General features: G+C 31.2%; 1 long non-coding RNA gene across 1 annotated transcript in view; it reads left to right on the plus strand.

Moving 5' to 3' along the window:
* Positions 1–5,075, plus strand: part of LOC128247347 (uncharacterized) — a 6,512-nt gene extending 1,437 nt beyond the window's left edge. Inside the window, exons 2-3 of the long non-coding RNA XR_008263742.1 lie at positions 2,011–2,183; positions 5,032–5,075. This is a non-coding gene — a long non-coding RNA (uncharacterized LOC128247347). The remainder of the gene's footprint in view (positions 1–2,010; positions 2,184–5,031) is intronic.
* Positions 5,076–5,096: the final 21 nt, after the last annotated feature.

Raw genomic sequence — 5,096 nt, forward strand, 5'->3', positions numbered from 1 at the left:
TGTGTGTGTGTATATATATATATATATATATGTATATATATATTTCAGTTTCTGACTTTCAGATTCACTCATAAGGCTCTGGTCGACGCGAGGCTATAGAAGAAGACACTTGCTTAAGATATCACACCGTAGACTGAGCACCCGCAACCATGTGGTTGGGAAGCAAGCTTCTTATCACACAGACACAAACATATTATATAATGTAACATAATATAACATAACATGATATAATATAAAATAATATAATGTAGTATAATACAATATACACACACATTTTACGACCGGTGGTTTTGGTTTGTTTAAGCTCCCGAGATTAACACTTCGCAAAACGCGACCGATGTAATAAGTACCAGACTTTGAGCCGAAAAAAAAAGAGCTGTTGCGATCGATTTACTCTACCAAAATCCTTCAAAGTGGCTTTCCCAGCATTGCCGCAGTTAAATGACTGAAACAAGCCAATGATAATAACGATAATTCAATAACTTTGTGCTCCAAGTAATTTGTAACAGAATTATGTTTCTTTATACACTCTTTTTAAATCATGAATGGGTTTTTTTTTCTGTTTTGGTTTTAATTTTGATTTCAGAATACTCAATTAATTTATTTCTGATCCCGGCGTGGTTAAAACGCTAAAAACATAGATTGAAAAATATATACAACATGTTATGAGAATGATGTTGTAGTTTATGCAGAATTTAAATGTCATTATAGGATTAATAAATTCGATTTTCGTGTTGCTACTTCTGAGCTTGACACTTATCCATGAATTCATATGAATCGGCGTTTTCTGAAGTTATAGTTAAGCACAGTAAGAAGAATCATTAATTACATCTGACGTACACGATGCATTTAAAATTAAATACTTAATGATTATGACATTCTTTATCGTACGTTTAATTTATATAATTTGTTAGTTTTGAGCGTCTCGTTTTAATTTTTCCTTAGACAGAGCAAACATTAAAATGCATATTCATATTAGTTTAGATTATAAGCTTCATATTGACTATTCAAACTTGGTATTACACCAATTGCATTATATAGAAACAATCTGAGTTTTGGCATAAAGAACAGTATGATTAGTTTCTGAATTCTAAGTTTTAGAATGTCGTATTTCATTAATTGTAACGTGGTAAATACAGCGTCTTTTCTATGAATTTTAGATTAATTCTTCGAAATTATGAATTATAACATTGTGACAAGTATTTGAAACTACAATGATTTGATACCTATATTTATTCAAGTTTTACTTTCTCCCATCAAGCTGGAACACCAAGCGTTTCAAAATGGAACACCAAGCGTTCCATTGTAATATGTAGTGCGATATACTGTTTCATAGAGTTTGTGGAGTCAGAAATATTCATTTGTATGATATGGATACTAGAATCGAATTACGAGAAGGAAAATAGCCGCTGGGATGTTTAAGTAACTCCCACATATATTGGTGATGCAAGTTGGGCCGAAATAGTTGTACAAACACCATACATTAATCACTCTTTACGCTCTATTTCTGCTCGTTTGCAAAGTTGGCCTTGCTATTTGCTTAAACAAATGCATAAAATAACTTTCATGGCTTTCACAAATTCTGGAGAATTTTAGAAGGAATAACAGTATTACCATGTGCTGTGGTGAAATGTTATTTATTGCAATGATTTGCACTTCCATTAAATACTGATCAATAGCGATGTATATATAGGTTTGGGGAAGACAAGACTTCTTCCACCAAGATATTCGAGAACAGAAACACAGAAACATGCGTATACAATAAAGGATACTGTTTGCAAAGTTTTCCAATCGTAGATTTTCTACCGCTGATATACATTTGAGTTTATGAAGGTATAATTTTAATTCAATGAAATATATTTATAGGCACGCATAAAAATGAAAACCAAATGACGATATCCTGTCCACCATTGAACATATCACAAAAAAACTACGTTATTAAGAATCGTTTTTTTTTAAAGAAATATTTCGTTGTTCTTTGCTTTCTCTTTTCATATCAATTGATCACAGCCAGACATTACAAACACGCATTAGAAGGTAAAGCTCTAGCTTATCAGTAGGCAGGTATTGACAGTTCCTATTACAAGCCGGCATAATCAAAGAAATACATGGGTGGTTAACTGCAATGAATCACTTTGTAACTAACCAGACAGAAAGCACTAAAAGACAACGGTTAATTTCAGGTAAATGAGAAGGCTATACTATTCCAATTCTTACAGAATATTTTATTTCTACTCAGTAGTGTAAAGCTTCGTTTTCGTGTGTTTTTTAATTAAATTCATCCATAATTACCCTCGACTGGACTTCGCATTTTACAATTATATGTAATATACTAGAATTGTGTATAGCAGAAGAAAATGAAAAAAAACATAAGCAGTTTTACTATAGGCAATGGAGTTGCTGATCGTGGAATGATGGAGACATATGTTGACTTGCAAAACGCTTTGAACCGTTCTGTTGAAAGAAATGTAAATAACACGCAGTAAAAAGTTGAAAAATTAATTGAAAGAAAACAGAAGAAAGAAAACAGTTCTATGCATTATATAAAAAAGTTATTAATTTCCTATTAGGTCGCTGAACGCATTTTCCTAGGAAGAGTATTGCAGCTTTGAGAGGCTAACTAACCGAGAATACAATAGGTCATGAAAATAATTATATACCGTGCGATTTTTTTATATGAATCAACGCTTTAGATCTAAGCTTTGGGAGGTAGCGTCAGAAGATATATTATGCGAAGTGGAGTCACTGTTGGGGTAATATGATTTGCAAACAAATATATAATATGAAATACAATCTTTGTGGAGAAAATGTGAGCAATTTTTGATATTGAATAGTCCCTTGTTTTAACTTCATACCCTGTCCTCACTGAATAGCCATTACCTTATTAGAGCCATTATGAAACGTTTTGTTTTATAATTTCTAAATCATGAAGTATTGTGAAGATCTTATCATCCTGTAATAAGTAATATTTTATTAATAAATCGGTCACACTTCCTTCTTGTTGTTGTTGTTGTTGTTAATGCTGTTGTTGTTATTGTTGTTGTTGTTGTTGTTGTTAATGTTGTTGTTGTTGTTGTTGTTGTTGTTCTTCTTCTTCTTCTTTTTCTTCTTTATTGTTTTACTTATTTGTCTTCAATATTTTCCCCTCTTCACTTTCCTTTTTTCTACTTTTTACGCGATTGCAGCTGCTGCTGTGGCTACTACCACCACTACTACTACTACTACTACTACTACTACTACTACTACTACTACTACTACTACTACTACTACTAAATTTTAGATTAAATGGAATTTGCTATAGCAAAATAGCTGAGACGAGCGCAACTCTGGTCATCAAATAAACTTCTTTGTCAACTTTCTGATATTAAAAGAAGCAAAAGATCAAACATTGCCAAATCAAATGTATAATTATACTACATGGTTTACATATAGTGTAATATGATTATTATATAATATAGAGTGAACATGGAATATATTTCCAGTAAAATTCACTTACGTTTCTACTCTCCAGCTTTAGTCAATACTCTTGAGGATTCACACACAAAATTAGAATCCAAGTAACTCAATAGACTACCTTTATATGATCACTATATGGATGGTTGATGAACAGTTACAGAACACTTACCCTAAAATTGTTTATGTGTGTTAAGGTCAAAAATGCAATAAAAACATAAAGTAGTAACAAAATTTATAGATTATCCTTCAAGAGTGTCCATTAATTTTCTTTTTTTTTTTAAGAAATCATCTTTCCAGCAATGTAGCAAAAGCTAGGAAAATCTAACGAATCAACAATATATTATTTAGATGTCTTGGAAATATATTTAACAGAAGTAAACAATTTTTGTTACATACATACGAAACAGCGACGTCTAATGAATTTTTGTAGGTAGACTGTTACGTACGTTATTTGCATAAAATAATGAAAATCCCACGAAATTAATTCATAAAAAATATGAAGCATATTTATTCTTGGCTGTTTGCACAAACTTGCTCTAAGTTCGCTATATATTTTAGTTTCTCTACCTTATGATCTAGCGTTTGACTTTCATGATTTTCTTTCTGTCAACGAATAATGAATGCTTGAATAAGTTGACTTTAATTCATTATATTATCCTTTTCACTTTATAATCCACCAAGTTCATATCTAAAAGAAATCAATATTTTCAAAGTGAAGAGTAAGTTATATCAAGAATGCCTGACTACAGAAAGGAAAATTATTAATAGTCGCTCATCTCTCCCGGTTTATTAGGTTAATAAAATGTATAGAGATAACACAAATAAAATGCACCGAGATAGCACACTGTGCCAAACATAAGTCTGTGTTTAGTCATAGTAAATACAAATATTTCAAGAAATGCAAAGAATTTCTAAGGCAAGAAGGAGATATCGTTATCAGAAGTGGTTTGACAGTTTCATACCAAATTTAAGATATCCTAGTCTTCTGAAATGAGATATGCTCTTGAAAATCGATGCGAATCATCTTATGCATCGCATTCATTACATAATATAGAATTGTTTATATAATGAACACGACAATAGCATGTTTTACTTGCCAAAGAGTGTGGTGTAACTACTTTTAAGTTTAAAAAGTGACGATGTTTTGATTCAAGATGACGTCACTAACTCTTCATGGTCTATATTTTATCCATATTCCCTTCCATAATAAAATATAACGTTTCAAATAAGAAGAACTACAAACAAAATCATCCTGTATTCATATAGAACATGATCGGCTTTAATCTAGAGCTACGCAATTAGAAGGGAAAAAAACGGATATAGATTTCTTTGATAGCGTTTGTAACATTTATAAGAAGGCGGCCATTATAAGTGGCCATTTCCGTTTATCTCGCATAACTCAATAATTATTTCTCTTTCTACAAATTTACTTTTGGTCTGTTTTTTGAAAAATATTTATCTCGTTTATTCTGTTCTTATCACTTGTCGGATATTTAGACACTTCAATGAAAAAGTAATGTGTAAGATGGTCTCTTTAGCCCAAAATAATGTATCAGCCCCAAATTAACATTACAGCACGGAGGAATACTTAAAACAAGGAATATATGTGTGTATCTCTATCTCTATATATATGTATATAT

Source organism: Octopus bimaculoides, chromosome 3, assembly GCF_001194135.2.
Source record: "Octopus bimaculoides isolate UCB-OBI-ISO-001 chromosome 3, ASM119413v2, whole genome shotgun sequence".
Taxonomy (NCBI): domain Eukaryota; kingdom Metazoa; phylum Mollusca; class Cephalopoda; order Octopoda; family Octopodidae; genus Octopus; species Octopus bimaculoides.